Source organism: Neofelis nebulosa, chromosome 13 (genome assembly GCF_028018385.1).
Source record: "Neofelis nebulosa isolate mNeoNeb1 chromosome 13, mNeoNeb1.pri, whole genome shotgun sequence".
Taxonomy (NCBI): domain Eukaryota; kingdom Metazoa; phylum Chordata; class Mammalia; order Carnivora; family Felidae; genus Neofelis; species Neofelis nebulosa.
Window position 1 is genome coordinate 12167223 of NC_080794.1, and position 17365 is coordinate 12184587.

At 50.3% G+C, this 17365-nt stretch overlaps 1 long non-coding RNA gene across 1 annotated transcript; it reads right to left on the minus strand.

The window, feature by feature from the left end:
• Positions 1-5669: 5669 nt before the first annotated feature.
• On the minus strand, positions 5670-12578 carry LOC131492609 (uncharacterized). The gene is made up of 3 exons (XR_009252165.1): positions 10956-12578; positions 10724-10827; positions 5670-9844 (listed from the first exon to the last, which is right to left on the minus strand). It is a non-coding gene; the product is annotated as an uncharacterized LOC131492609 (long non-coding RNA).
• Between the last annotated feature and the right edge of the window lie 4787 nt (positions 12579-17365).

Sequence of the window (17365 nt, forward strand, 5' to 3'; positions counted from 1 at the left end):
TCCTTTGATGATGTGCATTAATACATAGACAGAATGAGCTTTCTTGACTCTGGCACTGTGGACAGTGGGCCCAGGAGGGGACTGTCCTGTGCAAGTGGGACTCTTCACTGCACCCCTAGCCTCTACCCACTGCCCACGGTGACAGCCAAAATGGCTCCAATATTGCCAGATGTCTTCTGCAGGAGAAATCACCCCTCTGGATGAACAGTGCTGTCCCTTGAACATTTGCCAGAAGTCGTGCTGCATGCGATGTTCATTGGCTCCGTGAGCTCCCGGCAACTCAACGGGAGACGTGAAGAAAGTGGGGTTCAGAGGGGTAGATACCTCGCCTGAAGTCACTCGGCCAGCAAATCACAGAAAGGACCTCCAGTCGGGTTCGGCCTGACCCTTGCCCCAAGCTTTTTGGAGCCGGCACGTTGCCAGATGGCCACCTTCTTGAGTAATGGCCGTTGGGGAAACCACCCTGGTCACGCCTCTCCCCACGGGTGAGAGAGAATTCGCAGTCACTGGCACCCCAGTGCCCTAGCATCATGGGAATATACCGCCTCCTGCCCCGAATCCTGAAAGCCCGCCATCTGTGGGTTTCGCCCTACGGCACGAGTGGCCTAAACTTCAGTTGAACAGAAGTAACACCTCCCACTCACCTCACTGTCTGGGTTAAGGCCCTCCTCTGTGCATCCGTCTGTCATGGGCAGATCACCCCAGTGGTCCCTTTGTCTCCTTGTGAGTGTCCTCTCCTGGGACCATAGATTCCCACACCTGTTTCCATAATATAAACACAGACATAGGGGCGTGCCCTGTGGGCACCATTTCTCGAATGAATGAACGATGAATGGGCTCCGTCCACTGACCCTCTGAAATGTACGCATCAGGGCTGGCCTCTGCTTCACTCTTCTGTTCTATGAGCTCATGGAAGGGGCCATGGGCTTCCAGGGATGTATCCACTTGGCTTATCTAAATCGGAGCCCTTCAGGCTGGCGTTTCGGCTGAGATTATCTGAAGAACGACTGTCCGAGAGTGTGCTGAGAAGTCAGAACAAAATGACAAGCAGTTTCCACTCCCAAACATGCCTTCCCCTGCTTGTTGACTACATTTCAATCTACCTCATCATTTACAGCATCAGAGCTCTGGCCTTCATATCAGACGGACGTGAGTTCGAATCCCTGCCCCGCCTCTCACTATGCGGTTTTGGGGCAACACATCTTACTGCTTTGAGCCTTGATCCCCTCATCTGTAAAATGGGGATCAAAATAACCATATCATGGGCACTTGGGTGGCTCAGGTGGTTAAGCATCCGACTCTTGGTTTCAGCTCCAGTCATGATCTCATGGTTTCATGAGTTCGAGCCCCGCGTCCGGCTCCGTGCTGACGGTGTGGAGCCTGCTTGGGATCCTCTGTCTCCCTCTCTCTCTGCCCCTCCTCCACCCGTGCTACCTCTGTCTCTCTCGAAATAAATAAAGTTTAAAAAAATATATAACTACATCATAGGGTTTTTGCGACCTTCAAGTGCATCAAGATACTAAAATACTCGGAACCGTGTCCCGCGTGCATGAGCACTTTTAGTAATAATCTGCGTGTTGTCTTTTATAATAAGAAAGAATCACGTAACTGCAGTAGGATGCTAAAGTAGAACTTTGGCCAAGCGAGGCACGTTTCAAAGGGACGCGCTTGATAAAATGCACGTAGGAAGAGTTCGAAAGAGTACAGGGGTTGTTATTCACTCCTCGGGCCGCCGAGTTCATTGCCATCATACAAACCCGCCACGCGCGCTTCACAGGATGCCAAGAGAACCCGCTAATGACAGTTGGGCTGTGCAGACACTGGGTACAAGGGAGAAAAGGTAGAAGAAAGAGATTACAGACCCGCATTTCACACGGAGGCCGGCCAGCCAGTGAGAAAAAAGTGCAAGGTGTGATCCGTGACCCAGGACTTCCTGCCACGATGCTGACGCCACAATGCACACCGCTTACAGCACCCAGGTTGTCCCCTTCCACCCTGAAGTCCGGGCTCTCGGGCCCCACCTGGGGCCGACACGGGTACTTGGGGCCTTTTCTGCTCTGAGCCCCAGTCTTCCGAAAACCCAGGTATGAAACGTCATGCAGAGTGCTCATTTCACCAGCTGTGAAATAGAAACTTTCAAAAGATACGGCTCATGCTTAACCGCACAGCTCGTGTCGTTTCATAATTCTCAACTTTCATAACTGCGTTTCCCGGGTGTAGCCCGCATGACGAAAGAGCCGTGCAATTTGCTCAACACGGTCAGAGGAGTCAACAAGGTGTTGAGATGCACTGAGTCGATTTTTGAAAACTCCGCCCGGCGAGTTTGAAATCAGTTGAAGAATACGGGGAGGGGCTGCCTTTCATTTACTCGAATTTTCGCTTGAATGTCCGCCCTGCATCCCGTCCCCGGGCCACCTCCTCTCTACGTGGGCCTTGGAGACCCCTCTCCTGTTTCCTGAGTCTTCCCTGGAGTCGCCTGACCACCGCCTGGGTCCCACCTCCCTTGTGTCTTCGATCAGACTATTTCCCCCACGGCCTGGAGAAACAGCTCAGGCCTCGTCTGTTCCAAATATAAAACTAGAGACAAAACACACTACAAGAGAACTCCCTCAGCCCCACTCTCCCTCAAGGACATCCTATTTCTCACCTTGTACCGCCTCCCAGGGCCTGGCGGACGCGCATCTGGGGCTCCATCAGAGCCACGCGTGAAAAGTCTTTCCTAGGCCCACATGTAACGGCGACAAATTTGTATTTCCCAGGTTCCCTCCGGGTGACCAGCACTCCCAGCCGGGCTGAAAAGCCTCTGGTCCACCACCCCCCGCCCCCCACACCCCCACCCCCGCATCCACATCATCACCGCAAACACCTGTCACGCTGACTCGCTCACTGCCGTTCTCTCGGGGTGACCGATGACTTCCGTCCGATGGCCCCCTCCGGTGCTTATTCTCAAGACTCCTTCTTGGCCTCTCTGTGGCAGCCAGGAAGGGGACAGGCTCCACTTTCGTGGCATCCCCTTCGGCCTTTTCTGCGGTGAGCCTTCTGGCGATGCCGTAGCAGTGGGTCCGCCCCCTCCCACCACCTCGTCACCTGTGGCCGCGAGCATGACGCCGAGGGTGCTTTGCGGCGGCTCCAGCCTCGGAGACCTCACGCGGTCGTATCATCTTAATGAGCCTTGAAAGTGACTTCCCAGCACACTGGCCCAGCTCCGACCGCCCGGTTGAACGGGACAGGCCCCTCGTTCTGTATTCCCATCTTTCACTGCAGCCAGTCGAGAGTCGACATTCGCCCCAGAGTCATGCCCCTTCCGGAAATTCCCTCTTGAGTGGACGGCATCGTTTCTCCAACGATCTCTCCTCACGACCTTGAAGCGTCTCCTGCCTTCCCTCCCCTTTGCCCCACGTGTTCACGCTTTGGGATTCTTGTTTTGTAACTTACCAGCATGATCTCTTGCTCGGCCCCCTGCGCACCAGTCACCTCGTCTGCCTGATGCCACCCCGCCCCCCCCGCCCCACCAGCTCATCTCCCTTGACGTCCCAAACCTTCTCGCTCTTTCGCAAAGCTTCAGGCCACGTCCGCTGGCCACCGTTCACCTTGATCTTCTGTGCTGTCCACGTCTCACTCCCCACTTGCTGCCTCGCCGTGCTAGTTTTCTCACACATTCCGTCCCAACCGTTGTAGGATGAGCGGTTTCTGAGAGCGAATGGCCTGTTTCACATCTCTTTAAATCTCCACGTTGTGCTATTCCTACGTTCAATAAGTATAACCAATCACGATGATAGAAACAAAAGCTTTTGCCGTCGCGTCGCGGGAGCACGAATTATTTGCAGCAAAGGTGAGAGGGACTGGACTCTGCTCAACGGCTAGAACAGCTCATGCCCCAGCATCCCTATTGGCATAACATGTGGGAGGGCTTCTCTTATTCCAGGCCAGGGTTCCCAGCCGTCATGTCACAGCTCAGGAGGGGGGGGGCCCCCGGTGTCAAGGCAGACACCCAACCCAGCTGTGTTGGCAAGCGCTGACTCCCGACGTGGCTTGTGGCCCAGCTCTCTTACTCACCTGTCTCTGTCTCTTGCGCTGAGGTGCCCACCCAGCCGGGCAGACCCTTCTTCCCTCTTCCATTTCCTGCCACCCCCCATCGGTGCAGGCAATTGAGAGCCGAGGGACTAGGTCCCCGCCATCAATTTAAAACGGGCCACCAGATGCGAGGGGAAGGCACGGTTGTGACCCAAGTTGCCCCTGTGGGGGCCAGAAGAGTGAATGAGGGGCAGCTGCCAAACTTTGAGCATTGTCCCAACCACCGGAGGCCAGGGTCAACCGGTCCGACCACATCCAGCATGACAACAGTGCCTGCTATATGAAGAGGTCCCAGCACTCTCGGGAAGACGCCTAGAGCTGGCTTTCCAACAGGATGTGCTCGTGACCCCTCCCACTGCCTCACAACACGCCCCTGCATGCAGGCAGAGGACCAAGCAAAGTGACCAGTTCGTACTAGGGCGGCTGTCTCAGCCACTGTGTCACGGACAATGCAATTGCTAATCCTCTTGGAAGCAGCAAACCAGTGCCCTTGGGCAGGAGCTTTGTAGCCATTATTATGTACATTTTTTCTGTGTTTTTTTTTTCAACGTTTTTTTATTTATTTTTGGGACAGAGAGAGACAGAGCATGAACGGGGGAGGGGCAGAGAGAGAGGGAGACACAGAATCGGAAACAGGCTCCAGGCTCCGAGCCGTCAGCCCAGAGCCCGACGCAGGGCTCGAACTCACAGACCGTGAGATCGTGACCTGAGCTGAAGTCGGACGCTTCACCGACGGCGCCACCCAGGCACCCCAACATTTTTTCTGTATTTTGACGAACTTTTCTACAATGCATGCATTACCTATACAATTGCAAAGAAGAACAATATGCAACATTATAATAATCGAGGGGAAAGCCTCTACACGTAGAATTCTTTTCAGCCGTTAGCATCAACTATTCTTGTCGAGGCAGGTGTTTACCTTTCGGCTTGGGAGATCAGTTTATGCCAGGCAACCTGGCACCCCGGGTCTTTAAACATTCTCTAGCCACGCATGCTGAGGAGTGAGGTGTTGGGAAGCCAGGGCCACAAACTGCCCCCAGAGTTTTCCACAGCAGAAGTAGAAATGACTCGGGGCAACGGTGACCCCCCCAAGAGCGGGAAAGACGTTTCAGACAGACGGACTACGCATGCTGGGCTCAGCCTGTCAACCTTAACATGTCACCTTGTGGATGTCTTGTGGAAACAGAGACTCTGTTTACCGCCCGTGTGGGGGTGCCTGTCTTTGAGCCCCTAATTTAGACAGTGCTTAGGAGAGAGGAGTCAAATGAGTCAGATAGATTTCTGGAGAACTCCCTAAGCATTTTAAAAGAATGAAGGGGACCTCTCTGCACCAACGTGGAAAGGTCCCCAAGAGTCACTGAGCACATTCTCTGCTGTCCTCTATACTGTTTTCAAGCCCAGCGATTAATAACAGAAACCCATGGGGGAGGGGAAGGGGAAAAAAAAAAAAAGAGGTTAGAGTGGGAGAGAGCCAAAGCATAAGAGACCCTTAAAAACTGAGAACAAACTGAGGGTTGATGGGGGGTGGGAGGGCGGGGAGGGTGGGTGATGGGTATTGAGGAGGGCACCTCTTGGGATGAGCACTGGGTGTTGTATGGAAACCAATTTGACAATAAATTTCATGTATTGGGAAAAGAAAGACTCACTGAGCACAAATCGTTGTAAACAGTATGATCGTGTTTTCATAAGAGAGTGAAACAATAAACGTGCATGCATGTAAATGCACAGAAAAAGTCCATCCCAATAGGGATGATCTCTTTCTTGGAAAAAGAGGACTGGGGAGGAATACACGGATGTTGTCATTTTACACTATATGATTTTTTTTACGAGAAGAATAAAATGATGGTTTACTTGCATAATTTCAAAAATGAAAACATTACTTAAAAGAATGTAAGAGGTATCTCACCAAAGGTAAGAAACAAACAAGCTTCCTCTCTAGACCTGAAAATGGAGAAAAGAACTTGTGGGTAGGGAGAAAAAAATGACTTCAGATAATTCACTGTCTTTACCAAATCCGCCGGCAAAGCCGTTTGGCTCTCCCTCAGAACACACGCAGGAGTCAACCGCTTCTCGCCACGTCCCCGCTCCCGGCTTGTCTGAGCTTCTGTGTCAGTCACATGCATGATCGCCGTGGCCTCTTGGCTGGTTCATCCTCCTCCTGTACCTTGCGTTTGCACAATCTGCTTTCCACTCTGCTGGTCCTGAAAAATGCTGCTCCTCTGCTGGGATATCCCCAGTGGCTTTGCACGTCATGCAGGGAAAAAGCCAAAGGTCTTGCAGTGACTATAAGGCCCTGTGAGCCTCCAGTTGTCTCTCCAACCCCTTCTCCTACTGCACGTAGCTCCAGCCACACTGGTCTCCTTGCTACTTGTCGAACGCTCTAAGCACCCTCCTGCCTCAGGACCTTTGCACTTACTGATATCTCTGCCTGAAACCCTCTCTCCCTAGACTTCTGCATCATCCGTCCACCTCACCTCCTTCAGGTCTCTGCTCCAGGGCCATCCTCTGGGTGAGGCGTCCCTGACGCTTCCCTCTCCTTTCCTGCCTTATTTTTGGCCACATTCAAACATGCCAAGTATGTTACATCTTATTCTGTTTATCGCCTGTCACCTCCCACCAGAATATAAAAGCTGCATTTCCGGAGAGTTCTTTGCTGCTGCTGGCGGCCGTCGCTTATTTGCTTGTTTGGTTTTTGACCAGCTTGGTTGAGATGTAATTGATTTGTAACATCATGGAAGTTTAAGATGGGCAACCTGTTGACTTGATCCCCTTACGTGTTACAAAACGATGACCACCAGCGGTATGAGCTAACGCCTCCACCCTGTCACATAGTTACCACTTCTTTTTCACGGGAAGAGCGCTTAAGATCTGCTCTCTTAATGGCTTCTTTGCTTTTAATCGGTTTAGGTTTTTTGCTGTATCCCAGGGCCGTTGCCCCGATCCACGCCTGGCCCACACCAGGCGCTTAATAAAGTTTTGTGGGATGAATGAAATTCGAACAAGCCTCTTGATTTATGCCCTTAACTGTTGGATCCAGCTCGTTTCCTTTTGTGGGGTAGGAGAGGCCCCTCCCTCCCTCCAAGAGCAACGTTAGAAGTTAATGGATGGAAGGGCCTAGCATTCTGCGTGCCTGACGGGTGGGTGTTTTACAAGCGCACGTGGCATTTTCTGTGCTTGGGCCTTTCCTTCAGGTCCACCTGCTGTGCCTTAGTGCCCAGAACACGTATCTACCCTGTGTCAGGAAACACTGCCCACAAACACACGCCGGCAGAGGAAGGAGGCCGTGCCCGGGTGCGGGGACTGCAGGGTTCCTGCAAAGAAAGCTACAGGAAGGGAGCCCGGCTCAAGCCAACAGAAGCAGATGTGCTGCAAGGAACATTTTGAGGGCGAGTCTATCCAGAGTTTCAGTAACTCTCAAATATCCAAACCGGATACTGAGCCCTTGGCTTGTCACAGCAGTGAGCAATGTCGTGGCTGCAAATGCAGACTGGTGCAGCCGCTCTGAGGAAGAGTGTGGAGGTTCCTCGCAAAGTTAAAGACAGAACTACCCTATGACCCAGCAAAAGCACTGCTAAGTGTTTATCCAAAGAATGCAAAAATACAGATGTACCCTGATATTTAGAGCAGCACTATCAACAGCGGCCAAAATACAGAGGGACCCCAAATGTCCATCGACGGATGAGTGGATAAAGATGTGGGAGAGAGAGAGAGAGAGAGAGAGAGAGAGAGAGAGAATGGAGTATTACTCGGTGATCAAAAAGAATGAAATGTTGCCGTTGGCAATGTGGATGGAACTAGGGGGTATTATGCTAAGCGAAATCAACCAGTCAGAGAAAGACAAATATCATACAATTTCACTCATACGTGGAATTTAAGAAACACATCAGATGAACACAGGGGAAGGGAAGGAAAAATTAGTTGAGACAGAGAGGGAGGCAAACCATAAGAGACTCTTACGTGCGGAGCACAAACTGAGGGTTGCTGCAGGGGAGGTGGGCAGGGGGATGGGCTAGATGGGTGACGGGCGTTGAGGAGGGCACGTGTTCTAATGAGCACTGGGTGTTGCACGTAAGGGCTGAATCACTAAATTCTACTCCTGAAACCAAGGCTGCACTGTATGCTGACTAGAATTTAAATAAAAAAATTTTGGGGGCGCCTGGGTGGCTCAGTCGGTTAAGCGTCCGACTTCAGCTCAGGTCACGATCTCGCGGTCCGTGAGTTCGAGCCCCGCGTCGGGCTCTGGGCTGACGGCTCGGAGCCTGGAGCCTGCTTCCGATTCTGTGTCTCTCTCTCTCTCTCTCTGCCCCTCCCCCGTTCATGCTCTGTCTCTCTCTGTCTCAAAAATAAATAAACGTTAAAAAAAAAAATTTTTTTTTTAATTTTTTTTCAAAAAAGAAAAGAAGCGAGCAGGGTGAATTCTGCGTAAGCCCATGCATACTGTGCCCCATACGCTCGCCCGGCCTCTACTTACCGGGGTCGGTGTGGTGATGGGGACACGTCAGGGCTTCGAAGACAGACACGTGTTCCAAACCTGCCTCTACCCTTACCGTCAACTTCGCTCTGGACGTTGTAAAACTCCCTTTCCTTGTACATCAGATGAATTGGGAACAGTAATATCCGTCTTTCAGGCAGGTTTTTCTTGCACGGATTAGAACCAGGGTATACATCTATTTTGTACACGTGCATATATATATTTGTGTGTATATATGTTTATAACACTTATGTATACACATTTATTTGTTTGTATATAACTGGCAGGCCATGAGCCCTTCATCAATAGTAGCTGTGGTCATCGTGATTAGCAGTGGCACCACTAATGACAGTGGAACAGTAGTGAGAATTAGCCCTCGAGGAACCGATTTAAGTCTGACCTGGAACACCCAGGGTTTTTTGTTGCTGTTGTTGGGTTTCTTGGTTGCGTTTTGTGTTGCTGTTTCGTTCTTTGGAGCCATCAGACCAGACTGCCTTTGTTCTCAGCATGTTTATGGGTTGCTTGTTCCTCAGAGAGCCCGCGGGTCCACTTCCAGTGAACAGGACAATGAAATGGGGGTGCCATTTTTGCTTCCACAATCCTTTCCACCTGGGGCTGAATGTACGCAGAAAATCCCAAGGAGGATCCGCGGCCACACGTCGTCTGGTAAAAGCCAAATGGGGGACCCAAGTCTGAGCACATCATTCTTCTTAAAACCTTCCGCTGGTCTTCCAGTTGTTCTCAGGACAAAGACAGAGTCCCTTCTCCAGGCCTTCCAGGCCCTTCAGATCGGGCTTTTACTCATCTCTCCGTCCTTTCTGACTCACCACACCCCAGCCACCCTGACCTTCCGGCGCCTTCTCCAGCACATGGTCTCCTCTGCCAAGAACAGGCCCCCTCTCCCAGCTCTCCGCTGCGTAACCCCTTCCGGTCCCAACGGAAATGTCATTTTTATGGAGGAAGATTTACTGAACCTCCAGACTGGACTAGGTTCCCTAAGGATCTCACGGAGACCTCTGCCCCTCGTCATAGATATCAAATTATTATTAACTCATTATTTGTAAGATTCCATTTAAGGGTCTACCGCTAGGAGACATTAGGTCTCACAAGGGCAGCGACCTCCTTGTCCTTTCTCATGGCTGAAGAAGTCCCGGGGCTTAGCGAGGCTAGGCACAGAAACTCGCTTCATAAATATTTGTTGAATGGATAAGTGGAGCCGTGGGCGGATCCAATGCTGTTTTAGTCTAGTGGCGCCCAGTTTGGATCTCTGCAAGGTCCCTCTGGGGAATGCGGGTCATTCTGAAAGACAGATGAACCATAAACAGTGCTGTGAATGGTAGAGGACAAATAATGTGTATTGATGGAAGCAAGGCCTTCCCATCACGCTCACAGGACTCATCAGCTCTCAGGCTACTCCATCAACAGACCGCACACACGCACACATGCACGCACACACTGCCAGCCGTCGGGGTGGAGGGAAGGCTTCCGGAATCCCAGCCTCAAGGCTGCCCTCACCTGAGTGCCTAGCCCTGCCCTGTCCAATGTGGATAGTCACTGGCTGGCCACAGGGGCCTATCGAGCCCTTGAGATGTGGCTGGGGTGACGAAGGAACTGATTTTTCGATGAGATTTCATTCCGTAGTTGACATTTAAATTTAAAAACCTGAACTCAGTTACTAGAAACAAATTTAAGTAGGTTTGGAACAACTTGGACGGGCGAACCTCCTTTTTCCAACTGTGAACTTTAGGAAGTCTAAACACGGATTAAGTCTTGCTTAATAAAAACGTAGCATTCCATTTGAGGCGTAACCTATCCCAAATTTCAAAGACAGCGCCCCAAAAAGGAAAATTTTCTCATTAGTAACTTTTACATCAATCGTGTATTGAAAAGCTATTTTAGAAACATTAGATCAAATAAAGAGCATTACTAAGATGAACTTTGATTCTTTTCCTCCAGACTGCCGATTTAGAGAGAGAGAGAAATGAGAGAACGTGCTCCTTTCAAACCAGAGCCTGTAGGTTTGAGACGGACATCACCATCACTGTGGCCCATACTTGGAAGGAGGAGACAATGGAAGGGAGACTCTTCTTTCTCTACGTGGAAAAATCATCATATTAACACCTGAAATGGTAGACACCCGAGTCATAGGCAGGGTTGTGAAGAGGGAGCACAATTTACCTTCCTGCACAGACAGCGGTAATGTTCTTTATTGAGCTATTTCCATCCACAAGAGAGCAGTACATTGTGCAGAGGCTTCTGTCACACAGGGTTGCCTGCCATACCTGAAACGGAATGACGATTAGAGACCATAAATTTGTTCTTCCGAAGTACCTTCCCTCCATAGATCTTGCAAGCCTTCACTGATGCTAAGTGAGTCTTTCACGATGGGCTACAAGGTCAAAAATCTCACCTCCTTTTGGCTGCTGAGAAAGAGTGTTTTGCCTAAGGTCACAGAGCCAAGCCACAACGCCCGGGCTGGCCAGGTGCACCTGTTGGTCTGTTCACTGGACTGTTACCCCCGGCGGCTTCTCGGAAGGTGCCAGTCGGTTATTCCCAGTCCTTCCTGCTTCCCAGACTGCCAGCCTCCGCTACCCACTACCTAGACCGCAAGAGGAGTGATATTCTTCGGTAAGTGACAAAAATTTAAAAAAATGGTTTTACCGGGTCCTTTTTCAATGGAGAGCACATGGCTTAAAAGCAAATGTCAGGCAGATAATCTTTTACTGTGTCTTTGTACGTATGATTTGGAGGTTTGCTGTTCACAATGCGGTCCGCTGATCAGCGGCACTGACGTCATCTGGGACCTTGTTACAAATGCAGAATCTCAGGCCCGACTCCAGACCTACTGAGTCAGAACGGGCACTTACACAACCTCCCCCAGGATTCACGTGCATGTTAGAGCCTGACAAGTGTCGTCTGTAGGACGTGAGTTATGTCCCAGCCTCCTCACTGTGAGCGATTGGAGGGAATCTACTGGCTCTCCCTTGTGGATGTTTGTCCTCTCCTCTCTGTCTCTCTCACCGTCTCTCTGGCACACACACACACACACACACACACCTATAAAACGTCTGCAGACTTGCTTCTTTGTAAGGCTCTCCGTTTCCCTCCCTGATGACCCTGGTTTGCACATGGACAGGGGTCTTGCGATGCTCATTCGTCTTCAGTCTAACTCGCTTCATACATATTTGTTGAACGGATAAGAGGAGCCGTGGGCAGATACACCACAGTGCTCCGTTCTTCCGTCGGTGGACTGGCAGAGTGGAGCAGACCCGGGGGCCTCCAGAGGCCAGGGAGGCAACCCAGCTGAGCCCAGAGAGCCTCGCTGGCTTCAGAGGAATCTAAATCTGTGTTCTTCCAGCGCACATCCGTTTGGTTTGCTTATCATACGCCATTGGAATAAAGCTTGCTTTCGCGGAGTAACACGCCATTCTCGTTTCTCACGGAACATGGATTTACCTTTTGCCTTCCCACTTTTGATGGAAGTGGAAGGTGCAAGAAATGTTTCGTATTTCCCTGAACACTCGTACGTAGCCAGACTGACCGCATAAACACAGCCACTGCTGGCTTCTCCGGGGAGCCAGAGCGGCTGTGCGCACACAGACGGTGTGCTGGTGGGAAGGGGGTGAGGGTCTCTGTTCCAGCCATTGTCTCCAGGCGGGAACTTGAGCCCATTTTACCGGATCCTCCCATTTCTCAAAGAGAAGCCGGAAATCTGGATTTTTATGTGAAATCTCCCATTTTTTAATGTTGGCAATTAATTCGATTTCTTTAAACATTGGGCGGGCCAAACAAAACATATCTGCAAGCCAAAATCTACACCCTCTGGACTGCGGTTTCCACGTCTCTTACAGCAAAGTCTCAAAAGAGAGCATGTTACGTGTTTCGTTCAGGGTAGCTGTCCACCCATGGTCCTTTCAAGGGGTCAGAGTGTGGAGTCTAAAAGAAGTATAAGCCCACCCTTTCCGCAGGGACTGGGCGGCAAAAGGCCACTTCTTTTTTTTTTTTTTTTTTATGTTTATTTATGTTTGAGAGAGAGAGAGAGAGAGAGAGAGAACGTGAGCAGGGGAGGGGCAGAGAGAGAGGGAGACACAGAATCCGAAATAGGCTCCAGGCTCCGAGCCATCAGCACAGAGCCCGACGCGGGGCTCGAACTCACGAACCGCGAAATCCTGACCTGAGCTGAAGTCGGCCCCTCAACCGACTGAGCCACCCAGGCGCCCCCAAAAGGTCACTTCTAAAGAAGCAGTATGAGTTGGGTGGTCCCCCCAATATGTATATCACATCGGCAAATACAAGAATAGGAAATTCTGGGGGACACTAACCCACGCGCTTTATTAAAAGTCAGGTTTATTGGGGTATAAACCCATCCTTTCTAGTGCACGATTCTGGGAGTTTTGAGGCGGGCACACAGTCACATCATCGCCATCACAACCCACGTAGTTCCATCACACCCCAAATTTCCCACATGTCGCCTTTGAAGACACCCCAACCCCTAAACCCTGGCAACCACTGATCGGTTCTCTGTCCCCATAGGTATGCCTTTTTTCAGAATGTCATCAAAATGGGATCGTCTAGTTTATAGCCTTTTGCGTCTGGCTTCTTTCACGTAACCTAACGCATCTGAGATTTAATCATGTTACTACACAGATCAGCAGCTCATTTCTTTTTACTGCCAACTAACTCTCCATTGTGTGGGGGAACCACAACGTGTTCCCCCCGTTTATCAAGTCAAGGACACTTGATGATTGTGAATGACAAAAGCCCTTACCACCATTCACGCAGAGGCTTTAGTGAGCAAATAGTTTTAATTTCTCTCGGGTAAAACTACCTAGGAATGGGATTTTTAGGTCTTATGGTAAGCATATACTGAACTTACTGTGAAATTGCAAAACTATTTTCTTTTTTTTTTTAATGTTTATTTTTTGAGAGAGAGACACACATGCACACAGACAGAGATGAGCGGGGGAGGGACTGAGAGAGATAGAGACACAGAATTGGAAGCAGGCTCCAGGCTCCGAGCTGTCAGCACAGAGCCCGACGCAGGGCTCGAACTCACGAACCCCAAGATCATGACCTGAGCTGAAGTCGGACGCTTAACCGACAGAGCCACCCAGGTGCCCCGCAAAACCATTTTCCAAAGTGGCTGAACCATGCATCATTCCCAAGAGCAGTATTTGAAAGTTGTCGTTGCTCTGTATCCTCTCCAGCCCTCCCCCCCCACCCGAGTCAGCATTTTGTTTTTGTTTTGGCCCTTTCTGATAGGTGTGTGGTTACACGCCCGTTTTTGACAAATTGTGCCACACATGTAGCTCTTCCTCGTCATCTGTGGCCTCAGCACAAACAACCAAATATTCTATCTGCTGTAACGTCTTCTCCCTGCACGAATTGACCCATCCCTCATCAGCACCCTCGCATGTGTCATAAGGTAAGTGACTTTTAATTCCACCAGACTCGAATCCCCCTGATGTGACTTAGGGCCATTCTGCTCCTGAGCCCCTGAGAGATCGTGGACAACGGCCAAGAAAAAAAAAAAAAAAAGGCAACTTTGAATCGGTCTTGCACGGGTTAAAAGTCATTGCGACACCAAAGGCAAACATAAAAGAAATGGTCGGATTCGGGTTACATATTAACGGGGTTTGGTCGGACGGGAGCTGAGGCAGTTGCAGAAAACACTGCGTCCCTTATCACTGTCGGCAGCCCTCTGTACCTGCCCTGGACTTGACTGGATTCACAAGAGATCTTTTGAAAAGATGCAGGGAAGGGAAGCAGCCCACGTTTCCTGGCAGTAAATTTAAAACGTTGCTCGAGCATTCCAGAGATTTTCACTCAACATTCCTCTGGCTGACACCTCCACGATCTGCCAGCCCTTAAAAATTGGTGTTTTGTACGTCTTATTCTCACAAACATCTTAGAAGATACCCTCCTCCCTGCGGCCACGTCGGACAGAGCCAGCTTTTTCCATTTTCTAAAGCCGCGACAGCGCCACGCTGCTTGATTCGTGCAGTAATAAACAAAGAGGCAAAGATGTCCGTTTCTGATGGGTCCCCTCACCCCACCCCCCCTCAAGGGCACCAGAACTGAAAAATGTGAAGTTACAACAGTCTGGGATAGGAGGCCATGGGGGGTGAAATTGCTGTATTATGACAATATCCTTCAGTGTTTCGGTAACTAAACCCTCTTAATGACATCCTAGGGAGACCAGCTTAATATTGAATTCTAGCCTCGATGTTTTGGGTCTGGGCCCAGAAAAATAACCCGCTCCCCAGAATCACTGAGAACTGATGGGGGTCGTCAGGCTGGTGAGTCAACTGTGATTGAAACATAGGTGTGGAATGGTATATATGTGGCCCTTTTCTGATGCGAGGCCGTGTTTGGCTCAGGATGTCTAAAATAATGGGGCTGGCAAAGCGACAAGACCAGGAAGATTCAGAGAACGAAGGCTTCTGAGGCATCGACGTCTACGGTAGGTCCCGTGCACTTTTGAAGATACAAGGAACTTTCAAATAAGCTGGGAGTTCAACGAAAGAGAGCACCCAAGGTGGAATGCTCGAGATTTGTGAGGATGAAGAGAAAACAAGTGTGCGGGAACAGCATCTCAAATCCAGGACAAAGGATATGGTTACAGCAGAGGAGCCACGAAGCAAGAGTTAAGCTGAAGGGGACAGTCGAGGTCACAGGGCCTCTTATCATGACCGGAGACCAGAGCACCCGTCTTGGCATGGTCGTTCCTCAGTCATATCCTGTAACAGGACAACAAAGCCAGTGGTCAAGATTTGAGTGGATTGAAGAATCAAGGCCACAAGAAGAGCCCTGTTGTAGAACTGAGCCTGAGTCCTGCGGTAAAATTTTTTCAGAGTTTGATTATTGCCAACCTAAGTTCACTAGGGGGACAAGAGGATTTACCGTACAAAGTGCAAGCACGTGGGGGCGCCTGGGTGGCTCCGCTGGTTAAGAGTCCCACTTTGGCTCGGGTCATGATCTCGCGGTCCGTGAGTTCGAGCCCCACGTCCGGCTCTGTGCTGAACAGCTCCGAGCCTGGAGCCTGCTTTAGCTTCTGTGCCTCCCTCTCTCTTCTCCTCCCCCACTCATGCTCTGTCTCTCTCACTCTCGAAAATGAATTAATGTTAAAAAAAATTTTTTTTAAGCGCAAGCACGTGAAATGGACGGTAGATGCTTTGTCGGTGGATTCTAACCTCTGCCCCACCAAGCCGTGAGATTCAGTGGAGACCCACATGGAAGAAAAGAGAGAGAGGGGGGCCAAATGTGTGGGTTCCTGAGATCCTTACCCTCGCGTCTACCAGGAAAAGCTCCGCTTGATCTGTTCCCAATGTTGAAGCCTCTGTCTAACGTTGCATCCTAAAAAAAAGTAGGTTCTGCTGATGAAAAAAGGCTGAAAAGCAATGTGCCAAGAGGCGGCCGGGCCGGCCGGGGCGGGATGTTGCGGGAGAAATGAGAGAAATCGGACCGGGAGTCCCGGGCAGGGAGTCTTTGAGACAGAAGCACTACAGATTTTTCTGAGCAAAGCCACACACTGAAAAGAGAAAGTAGTCCTCTCCCTGAGTTCCTTCATGTTAGGGGGCTCACGTAATTTATTATCCTCATTGGAACACTTTTGCGAAGGAAGTGGGGTTCCATGAAAATGTATTGGTGGATACTGAGGCCTCGTCAGCTCTGGCTGCCCTGGGTGAACCAGAATGCCGGGTCATCCGAATTAGCTGCTGGCCATGTTGACTCAGGCCCCAGTGGGAAAGATAGACCTATTTCTAAGGAGGTCATCAGTGTGAGTTGTTGTCACTTCGAGTAAAGGAGACAGTTCCAGTAGGGAAGTTACCCAATGTACACAATTGGATTGACCCTACATATCGAGGCTGGCTTGCTTGCTTGCTTTTCCACTATACTGGGAGAAGAGAGAGAAAACCTTCTATCATATTAATCTCATTCCTTTACCTTATAGGCCCTCTCCTCTTCTGACACTGAAGGCAGAGAGAGTGGGTTACTGGAGTCCGTCCCACTGAAGTCACAAAAATGACCAGAAAATTTGGCTTGTGTGCCACGGCTCATGGACAGTGCCCAGGAGGAGATTTGGTGACATCTCCAGAGGCCACGAATGCTGCTCTGAATGCGGACCTGCGCGTCTGTGCCCCTCCTCTTCACCACCGTTGGCCACCCCCGTACCCCCAAAGCCGTTCAGATTCTGTTTGGTGATAGTTAACACGTCTAACCACTTCTCCGAAAGACCAACAAGAGGAAACCACCAGCGAGAGAGAAAGTCAGCTTGTTACAAGTTCTGGCCAACTCACACCTTGTGTTTGTTCACAGAGTCTGCCAGAAAGTTCCCTCCTGACAGCCTAATTTACAACTTTCCTTGAGCTGCCAAATCATCACCCAACAGACTTCTCCTATAACTCCTGCTCTGCTACCCAACTATGGCCTCCTTGCAGAGCATTAAACAAAAGCACTCAGACCCAGCACAAGGGTGACCCACATCAGGCACAAATAATCTACCTGTCACTCACCCACCACACTTGGCAATTGGCAACAATAACGTGGGCGGCCAAGTAATTACAGCAGGGAAGTTGGAAGACGAAATTTATGAGTCTCAATCTAAATGCTTGGCATGCTGTCTCACTAGAAAACTGAGCTCCTCACGGTCAAGAACGGAGAACTGTGAAAAGTGGGTAGATTAAGGGCTCTGAGCTACATATCGAGGGTCTCATCATTGTCAAAACAAATGTTTTATTTAGCATACATGCTTACACCTCCTGGCCCTCCAGCGGTTCCTGGATCTCTCCCTGAGGGATATGCAAACAAGGGAGGAAT